Below are 20,700 nucleotides of genomic sequence, written 5' to 3' on the forward strand. Positions count from 1 at the left end.
ATACCGACGATCGAATCTCGGGCAAGTATCGTACCGATAGACAAAGGGAATTGTATACGGGATTGATTAAGTCCTTGACATCGTGGTTCATCCGATGAGATCATCGTGTAACATGTAGGAGCCAACATGGGTATCCAGATCCCGCTGTTGGTTATTGACCGGAGAACGTCTCGGTCATGTCTGCATGGTTCCCGAACCCGTAGGGTCTACACACTTAAGGTTCGATGACGCTAGGGTTATAAAGGAAGTTTGTATGTGGTTACCGAATGTTGTTCGGAGTCCCGGATGAGATCCCGGACGTCACGAGGAGTTCCGGAATGGTTCGGAGGTAAAGATTTATATATGAGAAGTCCTGTTTTGGTCACCGGAAAGGTTTCGGGGTTTATCGGTAATGTACCGGGACCACCGGGAGGGTCCCGGGGGTCCACCAAGTGGGGCCACCAACCCCGGAGGCTTGATTGGGCTAAGTGTGGGAGGGGACCAGCCCCAGGTGGGCTGGTGCGCCCCCTCACAAGGGCCCAAGGCGCCTAAGAGGTGGAAAGGGGGCAAACCCTAAGGGGGTATGGGCCTTAGGGCCCATCTTGGTGCGCCTCCCTCTCCCCTCCCCTCTTGGCCGCCTCCCCTTTCGCATCTAGGGCTGCCGCCCCCTAGGGGTGGGAACCCTAGAGGGGGCGCACCCTCCTCCCTCTCCCCTATATATAGTGAGGCCTAGGGGCTGCCCATGACACGTGATTAGATCTCTCTCATTGGTGCAGCCCTCCCTCTCTTTCTCCTCATATCCCGCGGTGCTTGGCGAAGCCCTGCAGGATAGCCAGGCTCCTCCATCACCACCACGCCGTTGTGCTGCTGCTGGATGGAGACTTCCTCAACCTCTCCCTCTCTCCTTGCTGGATCAAGGCATGGGAAACGTCACCGGGCTGCACGTGTGTTGAACGCGGAGGTGCCGTCCGTTCGGCACTAGGATCTCTGGTGATTTGGATCACGACGAGTACGACTCCTTCAACCCCGTTCACTTGAATGCTTCTGCTTAGCGATCTACAAGGGTATGTAGATGCACTCTCCTTCCCCTCGTTGCTTGTTTCTCCATAGATAGATCTTGGTGATACGTAGGAAAATTTTGAATTTCTGCTACGTTCCCCAACAACTGTATCTGCCAAGAAAATGCAGCCACCAAAATAAAATCAAAACAATTATGTATGGATGTACACAGGGGCGTAGCCAGGAAAAAAGTCATCGGTGTCAACACGAACAAGTAGCACTAATATGTATCCCCTAAAAAAGCAGCAATAATATATGGCTAAAAATGCTTAACTCGTATTAACTAACATGTCTAAAATGTTTTTACTAACCTCACACAAATACGAAATCATGGTTGCCAATATATCACAACAAAATAAGCTCTGATTACGAAAGTAGTTACCTCTCTATATTTTCCCTCTACGATCTTTCATCTTCAAAAAGTAATCTATTGCATCCTTACATGGAGATGAATATAGTAGTCTTTGCTCCAAGAAGCACATGATATAGTGGTTCATGAAATCATCACTAATGTGATTATGTTGAACATTCTTCACTATTTTCATTCTAGAGAAACACATTTCCTCTGATGCAGTGGCGACGGGAGCACTAACACTAGCTTCAGGAGCTGATAGACCAAAGGAAATGCAAGGTGCTTATTTGTACTAACCAATAGAATTTGTATTTAAATCATTAGCTCACCTCCCCCCAATACGACATGATGTAACAACTCCTCCATGTGTCATTTCTACCTCCTGCTTCCTTTGGTCAGGAAACTGATGCAAAGGCTATCTTAATTGTCATCACCTAAAGAAGTCCAAGGCAAGGCCATCTTAACAGTAGCCATCTAAAGAAACTTTAATAAATGATCAGGGAGATCTCAGGACGGTAGATGCCCATTTACTCCTTATGTCATTATTAAGAGTAGCAAGTTGCATGTTTCTTGCACCTGAGAGTAAGTGCAACTGGATATCGACATGCCACATTATAATACACAAACATGTAAATTTGAGTCACATATGCATGAAATATAAGGTGTAGGTTTATCCCATTGATAATCAAATTATAGCTCCAAAATATTCAATGAAAGCGTTAGAAGATGATGCTATAGCTTTTACCCGGAACAAAAAGATAAATAAAATAAAATACCAATTCCTTGGAAGTAAAAAGGTAGGGATAATTGAAGAATATGAGAGCCTAGAACAAATGATAAGTGTTTTGTTCATATAGTCCAAATTAATAATACAAAACAAAAATGAATGTCAATCCTTTTAAAAGATAAAGCTGGATAATTAACTATGAAAGAGTCTAGAACAAAGGAGATATATCATATCATTGTTTTGAGGTTTGTGCATATTATAGTTGTGCTTAAGTTCAAGTATGAAATCTTCTGGATAGTACATGCCACATAATTTGGTGTAATGAAGAGAATATTCAACAGCCAACATTACTCAGATTTGCCACTTCTCAACCATTGAATCAGTTTCATCCAACTACCAATAATTACATATAGTGATATAGATGCATAGAGGCATAATGGTTGTTCTGTCACATCACACCAAAGCTAACATAATAGTTCTCCAATTTAAAGGTGAGAAAAAAATACCCCTATTTAAACATGAGAAGATAGATGGAACCTATTCAAAGAAGCCATTCTTTATACGCGAGCCAAACAAGGAGTAGAGGGTAGGACTCGCATAGATAATGTATACGCACTTACACTTTGTAGGAATTTCTTTTGCACTGTCCAAGCCCATTGACATCCTAGGAGTTGGAAGCATCAGGATTGATTACTACATTGACTCAAGTTTGTACACAGAGAAGCATCACTAAGCTGGTCAGCTAAAGATGGACTCTTTGGCAAAAATGTGATGCTCTTTGAAATACTTTAGAACGTGCTCCAGACGTTGAAGCTCTGCTGGTCGGAGAGGTGGCACCTGCTGTCATGAGCCCTCATGTGGTCACTGGCTAGACCCTCCTTGCCATCGTGGCCTGGACGAGTGCGGTGCCATCGGTCCTCCTTCTTGAGAATGGCACATCGTAAGCAATAAGAGGACACCATGTACAGTGTGGCGGTGTTTACGCATGGCGGAACCATTTTGTTGGTGGACGTATGGACAGACATAGGATGATGTTCCTCGCCCAAAAGAAAAAGACACGGGATGTGATATGCCTACTTATTGAAAAGGGGAATTAAGATTTTCATACTCTGATACCCAATCTGTTTGTACGGCAAGAATTTTCTTGTCAAATATTCGTTCGACAAAGTTTCAACACATGATGGTTTTGAAAAATCCATCCAATCCATCGATCTTTCAAGTCTGAGTCGCACCGTCCCTTACTAGTTCCCACCCACGCAGTGAGGAACCAATCAAGGAACAAGAAGGAGAAGCAATGGTTGAGCTGCTATTTGCCCCTGCCGTGGCCGGCCTCGTCCACCCGTCGGAAGTGCTTGAGCGCCTCGCCGTGGCGGACACCCACCACCGAGACCACGCCTGCCACCATGCTGCGCACGGTCAAGGGCACGATCACCCCCGGGCAAATTGGGGGCAGCGGCACGCCCGTGGACATCATGGAGACCACCGGCGAGTACGCCTTCGTGCTCGACGTCCCCGGCCTCTCCAATTCCGACATCTAGGTACATGCGTGTGCTGCTCGGCCCCGTTCCCCGCATTTCTTCTCTTGGACCAAACTCGGCCAGGGGTGGCACAGGTGACTAATGTCTATGGGCGCTCTGAATGGACAGGTGACTTTGGAGGAAGACAACATGCTGGTGATGAAGAGCGCCAGCAACGGCGGCGCCAACGGGAAGCGGAAGCGGGAGGAGGAGGAGGGGGACTGCCGCTACATCCGGCTGGAGCGCCGCGCGTCACCGCGGTCGTTTGTGCGCAAGTTCCAGCTGCCGAAGGACGCAGACGCGGGCACCGTGGCCGCGCGCTGCGAGAACGGCGTGCTCACCGTCACCGTCAAGAAGCAGCCGCCACCCAAGAAGAAGACCAAGTCCGTCTAGGTCGCCATCGCCTGATTGTTCGAGCCTTCCTTCAGTCGCGTGTACCTTCGGTATCTCGTCGGCGTTTGTCGTCAATGATCATTCTAGCAGTCGAGTAGTGTAGCGAGTCTGGTAGATTTGGGTGTTCTCTTGTGGTCTCGTGCTCTGTTCGTGATCTGGCCGGAGATAGTTGTGGTCATCTTTTGTGAATCTTGCTGTTAATGGAACTATGGAGCACGAATTGTTAGCTGTCGGATCAACCTCTGTATCTATTCTAACCCCGCTTGATCGAATGCAGCCGCGTGCCTGGATTCAGTACCAGGATTTTATACGTTTTTCACGTAATCTTAGGGGAAAATAGAGTGAGAACTCTGTTTCGTTCCCTTGAGCAATCGACAACGGCACGATCTGTCAACCCCTCTCCGTGAGTTCCACGATCTATCAAATTAACTCTGTTCTCAAGTGTCATGATCTAAATAAATCCAAAACTCAGTGAGTGAATCTTTAGTGTAGTAATTGAAACAAACTCAAAAGCAAATATGATTTATAAGGGAGCACAAGACGTCATGGATACCCATGCCCTCCTTATATCAGGATTACTTGCATTTTCACGGAACAACAAGATAAATGCATAGAAGCATTAATGCTTCACAGCAGGCCCAAGTTAATAGCAATTGCTTCACCACAGATCCGAGCTAATGTAATAGTTTCTTTTATTCAAGGGTGAGAGAGTAGTGTGCTTCTATTTAACGCAAGAAGAAAGATAGAACATGGCCATTAGTCATTCTTCGAACCTGAGCCAGAGGAAGGAATAGAGTAGTGAGCCAGAGCAAGGAATAGAGTAGAGCTTCACAGCCACCTAGAGTTGCTTTTGCAACGTTGTTCACATCCTAGGATTTGGATGCATCAGGATCTATTGGTCAAGTTCGTTAAAGAAATGAAGCGGGCACTGCGAGCTAAAGTTCGCATGATAACACTCAATTCTTCCACATGATTGCGAATGGCATACATCGAAAGAATATAATTTTTCAGCTCAAACAAGACAAGGGGACGATTTTAGGACAGGAAAATTTAAAATTATACATCACCAACTACTATAAGCAGTTGTTTGGGCCTTAGAGGATAATATCGTATCTTTGGATGAGTCAAGGGTTGAGGATGTTGAAGGAAATATGCCCTAGAGGCAATGATAAAGTTATTATTTATTTCCTCATATATCATGATAAATGTTTATTATTCATGCTAGAATTGTATTAACCGGAAACATAATACATGTGTGAATATATAAACAAACAAAGTGTCACTAGTATGCCTCTACTTGACTAGCTCGTTAATCAAAGATGGTTATGTTTCCTAACCATGAACAAAGAGTTGTTATTTGATTAACGAGGTCACATCATTAGTTGAATGATCTGATTGACATGACCCATTCCATTAGCTTAGCACCCGATCGTTTAGTATGTTGCTATTGCTTTCTTCATGACTTATACATGTTCCTATGACTATGAGATTATGCAACTCCCATTTACCGGAGGAACACTTTGTGTGCTACCAAACGTCACAACGTAACTGGGTGATTATAAAGGTGCTCTACAGGTGTCTCCGAAGGTACTTGTTGGGTTGGCGTATTTCAAGATTAGGATTTGTCACTCCGAATGTCGGAGAGGTATCTCTGGGCCTTCTCGGTAATGCACATCACATAAGCCTTGCAAGCATTACAACTAATGTGTTAGTTGTGAGATGATGTATTACGAAACGAGTAAAGAGACTTGCCAATAACGAGATTGAACTAGGTATTGGATACTGACGATCGAATCTCGGGCAAGTAACATACCGATGACAAAGGGAACAACGTATGTTGTCAAGTGGTCTGACCGATAAAGATCTTCGTAGAATATGTAGGAGCCAATATGAGCATCCAGGTCCCGCTATTGGTTATTGACCGGAGATGTGTCTCGGTCATGTCTACATTGTTCTCGAATCGTAGGGTCCGCACGCTTAATGTTACGATGACAGTTATTATGAGTTTATGTATTTTGATGTACCGAAGGTTGTTCGGAGTCCCGGATGTGATCATGGACATGACGAGGAGTCTCGAAATGGTCGAGACATAAATATCGATATATTGGACGACTATATTCGGACACCGGAATTGTTCCGGGTGATTTCGGATAAAACCGGAGTGCCGGAGGGGTTACCGGAACCCCCCGGGGAAGTAATGGGCCTTAGTGGGCCTGAGGGGAGAGATAGGGTAGCAGCCCAGGAGGTGGCGCCCCCCCTCATGGGGAGTCCGAATAGGACTAGGAGGGGGGCGCGGCCCCCCTTTCCCTCTCCCTCTCTTTCCTTCCCCCTCTCTATTCCTAGTTGGACTAGGAAAGGGGAGTCCTACTCCCACTAGGAGGAGGACTCCCCCCCTCTCCTTGGCGCGCCCCAAGGGCCGGCCGGCCTCCCCCTTGCTCCTTTATATACGGGGGCAGGGGGCACCCTAGAACACACAAGTTGATCATCGTGATCGTTCCTTAGCCGTGTGCGGTGCCCCCCTCCACCATATTCCACCTCGGTCATATTGTAGCAGCGCTTAGGCGAAGCCCTGCGACGGTAGAACATCAAGATCGTCACCACGCCGTCGTGCTGACGGAACTCATCCCCGAAGCTTTGCTGGATCGGAGTTTTGCCAAGAACTCGGAGGTGCCGGAGTAACGGTGCTTGGATTGGTCGGACCGAGAAGACGTACGACTACTTCCTCTACGTTGCGTCAACGCTTCCGCCTCGGTCTACGAGGGTACGTAGACAACACTCTCCCCTCTCGTTGCTATGCATCACCATGATCTTGCGTGTGCGTAGGAATTTTTTTGAAATTACTACGTTCCCCAACAGTGGCATCCGAGCCTAGGTTTTATGGTTTGATGTTATATGCACGAGTAGAACACAAGTGAGTTGTGGGCGATATAAGTCATACTGCCTACCAGCATGTCATACTTTGGTTCGGTGGTATTGTAGGATGAAGCGGCCCGAACCGACATTACACGTACGCTTACGCGAGACTGGTTCTACCGCCGTGTTTTGCACACAGGTGGCTGGCGGATGTCAGTTTCTCCAACTTTAGTTGAACCGAGTGTGGCTACGCCCGGTCCTTGCGAAGGTTAAAACGGCATCAACTTGACAAACTATCGTTGTGGTTTTGATGCGTAGGTAAGATTGGTTCTTGCTTAAAGCCCGTAGCAGCCACGTAAAACTTGCAACAACAAAGTAGAGGACGTCTAACTTGTTTTTGCAGGGCATGTTGTGATGTGATATGGTCAAGACATGATGCTAAATTTTATTGTATGAGATGATCATGTTTTGTAACCGAGTTATCGGCAACTGGCAGGAGCCATATGGTTGTCGCTTTATTGTATGCAATGCAATCGCCCTGTAATGCTTTACTTTATCACTAAGCGGTAGCGATAGTCGTACAAGCATAAGATTGGCGAGACGACAACGATGCTACGATGGAGATCAAGGTGTCGCGCCGATGACGATGGTGATCATGACGGTGCTTTGGAGATGGAGATCACAAGCACAAGACGATGATGGCCATATCATATCACTTATATTGATTGCATGTGATGTTTATCTTTTATGCATCTTATCTTGCTTTGACTGACGGTAGCATTATAAGATGATCTCTCACTAATTATCAAGAAGTGTTCTCCCTGAGTATGCACCGTTGCCAAAGTTCGTCGTGCCCAGACACCACGTGATGATCGGGTGTGATAAGCTCTACGTCCATCTACAATGGGTGCAAGCCAGTTTTGCACACGCAGAATACTCGGGTTAAACTTGACGAGCCTAGCATATGCAGATATGGCCTCGGAACACGGAGACCGAAAGGTCGAGCGTGAATCATATAGTAGATATGATCAACATAATGATGTTCACCATTGAAGACTAATCCATTTCACGTGATGATCGGTTATGGTTTAGTTGATTTGGATCACGTGATCACTTAGAAGATTAGAGGGATGTCTATCTAAGTGGGAGTTCTTAAGTAATATGATTAATTGAACTTAAATTTATCATGAACTTAGTCCCTGATAGTATCTTGCTTGTTTATGTTGATTGTAGATAGATGGCCCGTGCTGTTGTTTCGTTGAATTTTAATGCGTTCCTTGAGAAAGCAAAGTTGAAAGATGATGGTAGCAATTACACGGACTGGGTCCGTAACTTGAGGATTATCCTCATTGCTGCACAGAAGAGTTACGTCCTGGAAGCACCGCTGGGTGCCAGGCCTGCTGCTGATGCAACTGACGACATTAAGAATGTCTGGCAGAGCAAAGCTGATGACTACTCGATAGTTCAATGTGCCATGCTTTACGGCTTAGAATCGGGACTTCAACGACGTTTTGAACGTCATGGGGCATATGAGATGTTCCAGGAGTTGAAGTTAATATTCTAGAAGAATGCCCGGACTGAGAGATATGAAGTCTCCAATAAGTTCTATAGCTGCAAGATGGAGGAGAATAGTTCTGTCAGTGAGCATATACTCAAGATGTCTGGGTATTGTAATCACTTGATTCAACTGGGAGTTAATCTTCCGGATGATAGCGTCATTGACAGAATTCTCCAATCACTTCCACCAAGCTACAAGAGCTTCGTGATGAACAATAATATGCAAGGGATGGATAAGACAATTCCCGAGCTCTTCGCAATGCTAAAGGCTGCGGAGGTAGAAATCAAGAAGGAGCATCAAGTGTTGATGGTCAACAAGACCACTAGTTTCAAGAAAAAGGGCAAAGGGAAGAAGAAGGGGAACTTCAAGAAGAACAGCAAACAAGTTGCTGCTCAGGAGAAGAAACCCAAGTCTGGACCTAAGCCTGAAACTGAGTGCTTCTACTGCAAGCAGACTGGTCACTGGAAGCGGAACTGCCCCAAGTATTTGGCGGATAAGAAGGATGGCAAGGTGAACAAAGGTATATGTGATATACATGTTATTGATGTGTACCTTACTAGAGCTCGCAGTAGCACCTGGGTATTTGATACTGGTTCTGTTGCTAATATTTGCAACTCGAAACAGGGACTACGGATTAAGCGAACACTGGCAAAGGACGAGGTGACGATGCGCGTGGGAAATGGTTCCAAAGTCGATGTGATCGCGGTCGGCACGCTACCTCTACATCTACCTTCGGGATTAGTATTAGACCTAAATAATTGTTATTTGGTGCCAGCGTTGAGCATGAACATTATATCTGGATCTTGTTTGATGCGAGACGGTTATTCATTTAAATCAGAGACTAATGGTTGTTCTATTTATATGAGTAATATCTTTTATGGTCATGCACCCTTAAAGAGTGGTTTATTTTTGATGAATCTCGATAGTAGTGATACACATATTCATAATGTTGAAGCCAAAAGATGCAGAGTTGATAATGATAGTGCAACTTATTTGTGGCACTGCCGTTTAGGTCATATCGGTGTAAAGCGCATGAAGAAACTCCATACTGATGGACTTTTGGAACCACTTGATTATGAATCACTTGGTACTTGCGAACCGTGCCTCATGGGCAAGATGACTAAAATGCCGTTCTCCGGTTCTATGGAGAGAGCAACAGATTTGTTGGAAATCATACATACAGATGTATGTGGTCCAATGAATGTTGAGGCTCGTGGCGGATATCGTTATTTTCTCACCTTCACAGATGATTTAAGCAGATATGGGTATATCTACTTAATGAAACATAAGTCTGAAACATTTGAAAAGTTCAAAGAATTTCAGAGTGAGGTTGAAAATCATCGTAACAAGAAAATAAAATTTCTACGATCTGATCGTGGAGGAGAATATTTGAGTTACGAGTTTGGTCTACATTTGAAACAATGCGGAATAGTTTCGCAACTCACGCCACCTGGAACACCACAGTGTAATGGTGTGTCTGAACGTCGTAATCGTACTTTACTTGATATGGTGCGATCTATGATGTCTCTTACAGATTTACCGCTATCGTTTTGGGGTTATGCTTTAGAGACGGCCGCATTCACGTTAAATAGGGCACCATCAAAATCCGTTGAGACGACGCCTTATGAACTATGGTTTAGCAAGAAACCAAAGTTGTCGTTTCTTAAAATTTGGGGCTGCGATGCTTATGTGAAAAAACTTCAACCTGATAAGCTCGAACCCAAATCGGAGAAATGTGTCTTCATAGGATACCCAAAGGAGACTGTTGGTTACACCTTCTATCACAGATCCGAAGGCAAGACATTCATTGCTAAGAATGGATCCTTTCTAGAGAAGGAGTTTCTCTCGAAAAAAGTGAGTGGGAGGAAAGTAGAACTTGATGAGGTAACTGTACCTGCTCCCTTATTGGAAAGTAGCACATCACAGGAACTGGTTTCTATGACGTCTGAACCAATTAGTGAGGAAGTTAATGATGATGATCATAGAACTTCAGATCAAGTTACTATAGAACCTCGTAGATCAACCAGAGTAAGATCCGCACCAGAGTGGTACGGCAATCCTGTTCTAGAATTCATGCTACTAGATCATGATGAACCTACGAACTATGAAGAAGCGATGGTGAGCCCAGATTCCGCAAAATGGCTTGAAGCCATGAAATCTGAGATGGGATCCATGTATGAGAACAAAGTGTGGACTTTGGTTGACTTCCCGGTGATCGGCAAGCAATTGAGAATAAATGGATCTTCAAGAAGAAGACTGACGCTGACAGTAATGTTACTGTCTACAAAGCTCGACTTGTCGCAAAAGGTTTTCGACAAGTTCAAGGGATTGACTACGATGAGACCTTGTCACCAGTAGCGATGCTTAAGTCTTTCCGAATCATGTTAGGAATTGCCACATTTTATGATTATGAAATTTGGCAGATGGATGTCAAAACTGCATTCCTGAATGGATTTCTGGAAGAGGAGTTGTATATGATGCAACCAGAAGGTTTTATCGATCCAAAGGGAGCTAACAAAGTGTGCAAGCTCCAGCGATCCATTTATGGACTGGTGCAAGCCTCTCGGAGTTGGAATAAACGCTTTGATAGTGTAATCAAAGCATTTGGGTTTGTACAGACTTTTGGAGAAGCCTGTACTTACAAGAAAGTGAGTGGGAGCTCTGTAGCATTTCTGATATTATATGTAGATGACATATTACTAATCGAAAATGATATAGAATTTCTGGATAGCATAAAGGGATACTTGAATAAGAGTTTTTGAATGAAAGACCTCGGTGAAGCTGCTTACATATTAGGCATTAAGATCTATAGAGATAGATCAAGACGCTTAATTGGACTTTCACAAAGACATACCTTGACAAAGTTTTGAAGAAGTTCAAAATGGATCAAGCAAAGAAAGGGTTCTTGCCTGTGTTACAAGGTGTGAAGTTGAGTAAGACTCAATGCCCGACCACTGCAGAAGATAGAGAGAAAATGAAAGATGTTCCATATGCTTCAGCCATAGGCTCTATCATGTATGCAATGCTATGTACCAGACCTGATGTGTGCCTTGCTATAAGTCTAGCAGGGAGGTACCAAAGTAATCCAGGAGTGGATCACTGGACAGCGGTCAAGAACATCCTGAAGTACCTGAAAAAGACTAAGGATATGTTTCTCGTATATGGAGGTGACAAAGAGCTCATCGTAAACGGTTACGTTGATGCAAGCTTTGACACTGATCCGGACGATTCTAAATCGCAAACCGGATACGTGTTTACATTAAATGGTGGAGCTGTCAGTTGGTGCAGTTCTAAACAAAGCGTCGTGGCGGGATCTACGTGTGAAGCGGAGTACATAGCTGCTTCAGAAGCAGCAAACGAAGGAGTTTGGATGAAGGAGTTCATATCCGATCTAGGTGTCATACCTAGTGCATCGGGTCCAATGAAAATCTTTTGTGACAATACTGGTGCAATTGCCTTGGCAAAGGAATCCAGATTTCACAAGAGAACCAAGCACATCAAGAGACGCTTCAATTCCATCCGGGATCTAGTCCAGGTGGGAGACATAGAGATTTGCAAGATACATACGGATCTGAATGTAGCAGACCCGTTGACTAAGCCTCTTCCACGAGCACAACATGATCAGCACCAAGACTCCATGGGTGTTAGAATCATTACTGTGTAATCTAGATTATTGACTCTAGTGCAAGTGGGAGACTGAAGGAAATATTCCCTAGAGGCAATAATACAATTATTATTTATTTCCTCATATATCATGATAAATGTTTATTATTCATGCTAGAATTGTATTAACCGAAAACATAATACATGTGTGAATATATAAACAAACAGAGTGTCACTAGTATGCCTCTACTTGACTAGCTTGTTAATCAAAGATGGTTATGTTTCCTAACCATGAACAAAGAGTTGTTATTTGATTAACGAGGTCACATCATTAGTTGAATGATCTGATTGACATGACCCATTCCATTAGCTTAGCACCTGATCGTTTAGTATGTTGCTATTGCTTTCTTCATGACTTATACATGTTCCTATGACTATGAGATTATGCAACTCCCGTTTACCGGAGGAACACTTTGTGTGCTACCAAACGTCACAACGTAACTGGGTGATTATAAAGGTGCTCTACAGGTGTCTCCGAAGGTACTTGTTGGGTTGGCGTATTTCAAGATTAGGATTTGTCACTCCGAATGTCGGAGAGGTATCTCTGGGCCCTCTCGGTAATGCACATCACATAAGCCTTGCAAGCATTACAACTAATGTGTTAGTTGTGAGATGATGTATTACGGAACGAGTAAAGAGACTTGCCAATAACGAGATTGAACTAGGTATTGGATACCGACGATCGAATCTCGGGCAAGTAACATACCGATGACAAAGGGAACAGCGTATGTTGTCATGCGGTCTGACCGATAAAGATCTTCGTAGAATATGTAGGAGCCAATATGGGCATCCAGGTCCCGCTATTGGTTATTGACCGGAGACGTGTCTCGGTCATGTCTACATTGTTCTCGAACCGTTGGGTCCGCACGCTTAACGTTACGATGACAGTTATTATGAGTTTATGTATTTTGTTGTACCGAAGGTTGTTCGGAGTCCCGGATGTGATCATGGACATGACGAGGAGTCTTGAAATGGTCGAGACATAAAGATCGATATATTGGACGACTATATTCGGACACCGGAATTGTTCCGGGTGATTTCGGATAAAACCGGAGTGCCGGAGGGGTTACCGGACCCCCCCCGGGGAAGTAGTGGGCGTTAGTGGGCCTGAGGGGGGAGAGAGGGCAGCAGCCCAGGAGGTGGCGCGCCCCCCCCTCATGGGGAGTCCGAATAGGACTAGGAGGGGGGGGGGCGCGGCCCCCCTTTCCCTCTCCCTCTCCCTCTCTTTCCTTCCCCCTCTCTATTCCTAGTTGGACTAGGAAAGGGGAGTCCTACTCCCACTAGGAGGAGGACTCCCCCCTCTCCTTGGCGTGCCCCAAGGGCCGGCCGGCCTCCCCCTTGCTCCTTTATATACGGGGGCAGGGGGGCACCCTAGAACACACAAGTTGATCATCGTGATCGTTCCTTAGCCGTGTGCGGTGCCCCCCTCCACCATATTCCACCTCGGTCATATTGTAGCAGCGCTTAGGCGAAGCCCTGCGACGGTAGAACATCAAGATCGTCACCACGCCGTCGTGCTGACGGAACTCATCCCCGAAGCTTTGCTGGATCGGAGCCCGGGGAGCGTCATTGAACTGTACGTGTGCCAAGAACTCGGAGGTGCCGAAGTAACGGTGCTTGGATCGGTCGGACTGGGAAGACGTACGACTACTTCCTCTACGTTGCATCAACGCTTCCGCTTCGGTCTACGAGGGTACGTAGACAACACTCTCCCCTCTCGTTGCTATGCATCACCATGATCTTGCGTGTGCGTAGGAATTTTTTTGAAATTACTACGTTGCCCAACAGATGTGTCTCAGCTTGCTGCGGATGAGAACAATATTTTGACCGCTCTATTGTGGTCCTGCATGAAACGCTCCATGGAATCCACACGAAAAACTAGATGGGATGGTTTTCAAAGTGAATTTTAAAAAAGCATACGATAAGGTAAAATGGCCATTCCTTCAGCAGGCATTGCGTATGAAAGGATTTGATCAGGCCCGGAGAAATCAGGTAGACTTTTTCATGCAAAAAGGAAGTATTGGAATCAAAGTGAATGATAACATAGGTCATTACTTCCAGACACCAAGGGCCTGAGGCAAGGTGACCCGATGTCACCGATTCTTTTCAAGATAGTGGTCGACATGTTGACAATCCTAATAGGAAGGGCTAAGGATGACAGCCAGGTAGGTGGCCTCGTTTCGCATTTAGTGGATGGCGGAGTGTCGATCCTTCAGTACGCTGATGACATTATCATCTTCATGGATCATGATTTGGCAAAAGCAAGGAACATGAAGTTTGTGTTATGTCTGTTCGAACAATTATCGGGGTTAAAGATTAACTTTCATAAAAGTGAATTGTTCTGCTTTGGAAGAGCTAAAAATGAACAAGAGCTCACAAACAATTGTTCGGGTGCGAATTGATGTCTCTACCCTTTACGTATTTGGGTATACCTATCCACCATCGCAAGCTTTCTAACAAAGAATGGAAGTGCATAGAGGATCAATTTGAAAAAAAACTAAGCTGCTGGAAGGGCAAGCTTATGTCATACGGAGGTCGACTAATTCTCATTAATTCGGTACTCACGAGTATCCCTATGTTTCTCTTGTCCTTTTTCGAGGTACCAATAGGAGTCCGGAAAAGGCTAGATTTCTATCAATCGTGCTTCTTCTGGCAGAGTGATGACTTAAAACAAAAATACAGACTCGCTAAATGGGATATTATTTGTAGACCGAAAGATCAAGGGGGTCTCGGCATTAAAAACTTAGAGGTGAAGAACAAATGTCTACTCAGCAAGTGACTGTATAAGCTATATGTGGAGATGGATGCCTCGTGGGCCCAGATTCTGCGGAACAAGTACCTTCATTCCAAAACACTATCCCAGGTGACGGTGAGGCCGACCGATTCGCCTTTTTTGGAAACATAGTGAGTGAATCTTTAGTGTAGTAATTGAAAAAACTCAAACAAATAAGATTTATAAAGGAGCTCAAGACGTCATGGATACCGTGCCCTCCTTATATCAGGAGTAAAATTCACGGAACAGCAAGATTAAATGCATAGAAGCATTCATGCTTCACACCAGACCCAAGTGGAGTAATACCAATTGCTTCACCACAGATCTGAGCTAATGTGATAGTACTTCTATTCAAGGGTGAGAGAATAGTGTGCTTCTATTTAACGCGAGAAGAAATATGGAACATGACCATTAGTCATTCTTCGAAACCTGAGCCGAGCTAGGAGTAGAGTAGAGCTTCACAGCCACCTAGAGTTGCTTTTGCAACGTTGTTCACATCCTAGGATTTGGAAGCATCAGGATCTATTGGTCAAGTATGTGGATCTGTATTAGTGACCAGACTAGCATATTCTCGCCGTATTCTAGTGCAACATGACACTGCACACTCTCTGACCGTAGCAAAACTAGCAGCATACTCTCGACGTATTTTAGTGGAATGTGACACTGCACACTCTCTGACCGTAACAAAACTAGCAGCATACTCTCGACGTATTTTAGTGGAATGTGACACTGCACACAGTAGTTTAGGTCCCTCCTCGAGGAACGAGGAGAGGTGGCCTCGTGCTCTCACAATCCTCTAGTTGCTGTTGACAGACATCTCTTTTGTTGTCGATGTGGGCACGATGAAATTTGATATGCATTTCTTCTCAAGAACAACATGATGTTCAAAAGGTCCTAGCTTTATTCACAGGTGGTGAAGACGACGAGAGAATGTGAAGTGCTACATGCAAGTGTAGTGTGAGTGTAGTTAGGTTACGATCCTGCATCAATAAAACATCACCGAAGTGAATGTTGCAGAAGGCTTTGGAATAGGGATTAGATATAATTTGAAAATACAAACACAAGAACATTTATACTCGTATATTACATTTGATCATTTGAGGAAGCTCGATATGATTACCGAAAGCTCCCAAACAAAAAATGAGTTTATAAAATATTCACAGATTTGAAAAAAATGTTCACAATTTTGAAAAATATTTCAGAAAGTGTTCGCAAGTCCGCAAAATGTTCTTGAATTCAGAAAATGTTTGCAATCTCAAAAAATGTTCTCGAACTAAAAATCATGAATTCTAAAAATGATCATAAATTTCAAAAATGTTCATGGCCATAAAAAAATGCTGGCGAATTCGAGAAGGTCCGCGAGTTAATAACTTCTTCAATTTTTTATAAATATCTTGAATTCAAAAATAGTTTTGAATTTTAAAATGAATACAAATTTTGAAATCGTCACATATTTGAAAAAAACATCAATTTGAATTCCTCTGTTTTTAAAAAGTTTATGAAACTCAAAATTGTTTGTGATTTCAAAAAAATCATGAATTAGTTTTTGTCGTGTTTTGTGAATCTTGCTGTGAATGGAACGATGGAGCACGGATTGTTAGTTGTCGTATCTCTGCATGTATCTTCCAGTATATATTCAGAATCGTGCATTCTGCTCTGCTTGGTTCAGGATTCGTAGGTGTTTCATGTAATCTTGGCATGTTGTATCGTTCACCTTTGAAGTGGGCACAATATATCAACTCTTATGTGTCTTACGGTATCTCCAACGGCGACCTATAAATTTTCTTTCGCATCCATTCACGAATAGGGGGACCGGTTCACGAACACAGATATGGGAGGGATGCTGCATGCATACATTTTACGAACAACCGGACGGAATTTATTCAAAGTTGGCCGGATATTCATAGAAATCGAATGAAGTTAATGCAAACATGACTAATTTTTATCAGATTTCAAACATTAGAACAAAAAAAAAACCCGTCCCGACCCGACCCTAAACCTACCCTACGGCGGCGTCCGTCGTCCACGCCATTGCGTCTCCACCCCGTCTCCATGAGCACCGAAGATAAGACCGATGAAGTGAAACTTCGGTCTCTGGCAAGGAAGAGTAGAACACGAGAGACGGACCGGCCCACATGGGACACAATGCCCTCCGCCAGCCAGTGCTTCTCTAGGAGGAGAAGGTTGTACCTCTGTCCCTCCTACGTCCGCTGGAATGCCGACATGGGCGCTGACACAGGCTGCTCCTCCACCAAGGCGGTGTTGTAGTGTGCGTGCGCCTGTTCCATGGTGAAGCCGACGTGCACAGGTGCGAGCTCTGGCACGGTGTCGTCGGAGTCCGTCTCCATCGCGGGGTCATCCTCATAGTCGGAGACCTCGGGCGAGCTGGTCGGCAGGCCGGTCTCGATCCGCCTGGCACGGTGGCTCCCCCACGCGGCCAACTCATGCTTCGTCTCCGTCGATAGGCTCTCCCATAGAGCGTTGCCACCTCCAGTCATGGCGGATGCGATGGCAGGGAGGAGGTGTGGAGCGGCTGATGTTGTGGCGTGGAGCAGGCCGGGTGTGGCCGCCATTAAAGAATGCGTTCCGGTGAGGACCGGCGTCCAGGTGCGTCAATGCGCGATGTCAGAGTGGGTTTCTCGACCGACGATCCTGCTTAATGGCGGCATACAGATGGACGGGGCATTGAACGGGCATGGTAGATAGCCGTTCTGTCTCGTCTAGCAAATGGTGTCTCCGACATTGAATAGGTGCGGCCATCGGGGACGCGTCGTTGGCGACGCCCTCGATCGGCGTGGCGCTTCAATGCCGACGCCGGTGAGCGACTTCAATGGGGAGCAGCCGCTCTACAACTCATGAATGCGGGTAGCTGTCGCCAGGCGAGAACGCACACGGGCGAGGGAGGACGGTTTTGGGTGGGACAGGGTGGTCAGAAGCGGGTGTAGGTGCTGTCCGGACGACCAAGCCCCCACACGTTTGTCTCCGGTTTGCGGGATAAAGTGCGCCTGGACCGCCTTTCAAACCGATGCAGGGCCGCATTGGACGGCGCAACACGCCCGGACCGCGCGGTCCAAATATTTGAAGATTGGATGAGGGTTGCCGTTGGAGATGCCCTTACTAGTTACTACCTATTTGAAGAAGTTCAAAACAGCCCAAAACAAAGGGCATCTGAAATGTATCATCTAAAGAAACTTGAATATTACCCTAAAGCTTTTAAAGCAGTACCTGGATGCTTACGTGCTCTTTATGACATGATTAAAATGCATAGAACCACCACGATTAAATTGAAATGCATACAATCAATGTGGTTGTTGCTTCACATTAGATCGAAATTAATGTGAATGTGCTCCTACGGCATGATTAAAATTGTATGGAACCACCACGATTAAATAAAAATGCATAAAGGCAACATGGTTGTTGCTTCATATCAAATCCGAGTTGGGAGCGGTTAAAGGTCACTTGACTGAAAACAAAATTCCGGCAGTTGGATCAGTCAACTGACCACAAACCTGTGCCCTTTTGATAGAATTGAGATCCGACTCGAAGCGTGTACAAAAGCACATCGACCGTTTGGCAAATCCATTAACAACGAATCTAGCAACTCCAATAGGAAGAGTGTCCAAACAGTGCTTTCTAATTGTGAAAATACATACGAAACGCGAAAAACATAGAAAACCGAAGGGAAAAGGGAAGGTTATTGGGTAACACATACAAACAGGAAGCAAGTTATGTGCAAGTTTGGACACTCTTTACAGACAGGAAAATACACATATAAACAAGGAGCAAGTTATGTGCAAGTTTGGACACTCTAAACAGGAAAATACATACTACTTCAGATATATTGCATACACAAAAATACCTAAAAGCCCAACTTAAAGGAAAAAAAGGGGAAACATATACAAGCAGGAAAAACATAGAAAAACAAAGGGAAAAAGGGATGGGCTGGGTGGTACACATAATGGGCTTCAACCCAGTAGCAAATTGCCTGGCCCAAATATATGGTCAGTAAAAAACATTAGCCCAAACCACCTCACAAAACTGCCCATAAAAAAACACAACACGAATCTCAGAGCTAGAATCAACGATCATAAAATCGACTACCCAAATTCAAAATTCAGGCAACTTACATGTAGCTAAAGTGATCCTTGTTAATAATGTGATGGTACCTCCTATTTAAACATAGAAATTAGTGCTTCATTCAATTGTGAGAAGAGAAATGGAACATGGGCATTATTCATAAAAGAAGTCATTCTTCAAACCATAGCCAAGCCGGAAGTAGAGTCCAACGCTTCACACTTAGTTGGGAACTTGGAATTGCTTTTACAATGTTATCGATCTTTATGTTATGACTTGGAAGCATCAGGATTTACGAGCGCACATCCACTCAGGTTCGTACTAGCATACCCTCACCATACTTCAATGCCACATGACACTGTGCACAGTAGGTTTGGGTCTCTCGGGAGAGGTGGCCTCCCGCTCAAATGTGCCGCGACTGCCTGCTAGGCTATTTTACATTAGTGGGAACCTTACCTCCAAAGGTCAGTATAGAGCAAAAGAAGCTTATGATGCATAGTTCACTAGAAGAATTCATCAACCTCACTTGGTGTAAATACGGAGAACAAGGAGATCAAGTTGTACATGTGGCTGTCATTGCCAAATAGAAACTGGACGGCTGATTGGTTGGATAAACGAGGATGGCTTTGCAATAGTTTGCACCTTTGGTGATCGGGCTCCTGAAACGACATTGCACATCCTACTGGGCTACATCTACTCGGAGGAGGTATGGATTAAGGCGCATTGCATTCACCCGCAAAAGGCTGATATTTCTTTGGGGGCCAAGAGTGTTAAATCGTGGTGGCGTAACCTCAACTCAACTGGACCAAAATAGCCGAGAAGTAAGTAGCGGACATTTGTGGTCTAGGCATGTCACTTGCGGAAAAAACAGAACAAACATCTCCTCCAGCAAAAGCAGATTCAACAGTAGGCCTTGACCGATGATTTTGGCCTCTTAGGAGAGACATTTAGGGAGTAGTTCATTTGGTATTGTGCTGACTAGACATGTTTCTGATCTCGTGGTATTCTCACTGATCCTTTCTGTAATCCTTTCTTGACTGTACATTTTTTCCCTTTCTAATACTCCCTCGGTTCCTAAATATAAGTCTTTTTAGAGATTTCAGTATGAACTACATACGGATGTATATAGACATATTTTGGAGGAGTGTAGATTGACTTATTTTGCTCCGTATGTAATCCATATTGAAATCTCTAAAAACACTTATATTTAGGAATGGATGGAGTATAAGGCAAAGTAGTAATTATTGTAGAAGATCCAACATTTTCAGGAACAAAAAAGGAAATAATGATGAAACAAACGATCCCATACAAAGCGGACAGTATTACTCTATACTGGTAGTCAAGTAAAAATCACTTGTAGAAGTCATGAGTATCAACATTTCTAAAATATGTTGTTTTTCTCCACACCTACTTAGATAGTACTTTGCGATTAACCTAATTAACCAAACAATAGCTCATCTCTCTCTCTCTCTCTCCACCAACACGATCTATCAGCTCCTCTCTGTGTCTTTTTCTACCACTGTCCTCTGTGGCTTATGTTGGCCAGCCACCAAATGAAGAAGAAAATGCTATATTAACTGTGATCATCTAAATAAACTCAACCAAAGCACATCTTAACTATGAGCACATAAAGAAAATTAACACAATTATACGGGAGATCTCATGACAGTAAATGCATCCCCACCCCTTATGGCAGGAATAAAATGCATGGAGGCAGATAGGTGGTTGCATCACATCACATCAAAGGTTAAT

The 20,700-nt window shown here is 44.5% G+C and overlaps 1 pseudogene; it reads left to right on the top strand.

Moving 5' to 3' along the window:
* The first annotated feature begins 3,411 nt into the window (after positions 1 to 3,411).
* LOC119315929 lies at positions 3,412 to 4,143 on the top strand (annotated as a pseudogene).
* Positions 4,144 to 20,700: the final 16,557 nt, after the last annotated feature.

Source organism: Triticum dicoccoides, chromosome 6A (genome assembly GCF_002162155.2).
Source record: "Triticum dicoccoides isolate Atlit2015 ecotype Zavitan chromosome 6A, WEW_v2.0, whole genome shotgun sequence".
Classification (NCBI taxonomy): domain Eukaryota; kingdom Viridiplantae; phylum Streptophyta; class Magnoliopsida; order Poales; family Poaceae; genus Triticum; species Triticum dicoccoides.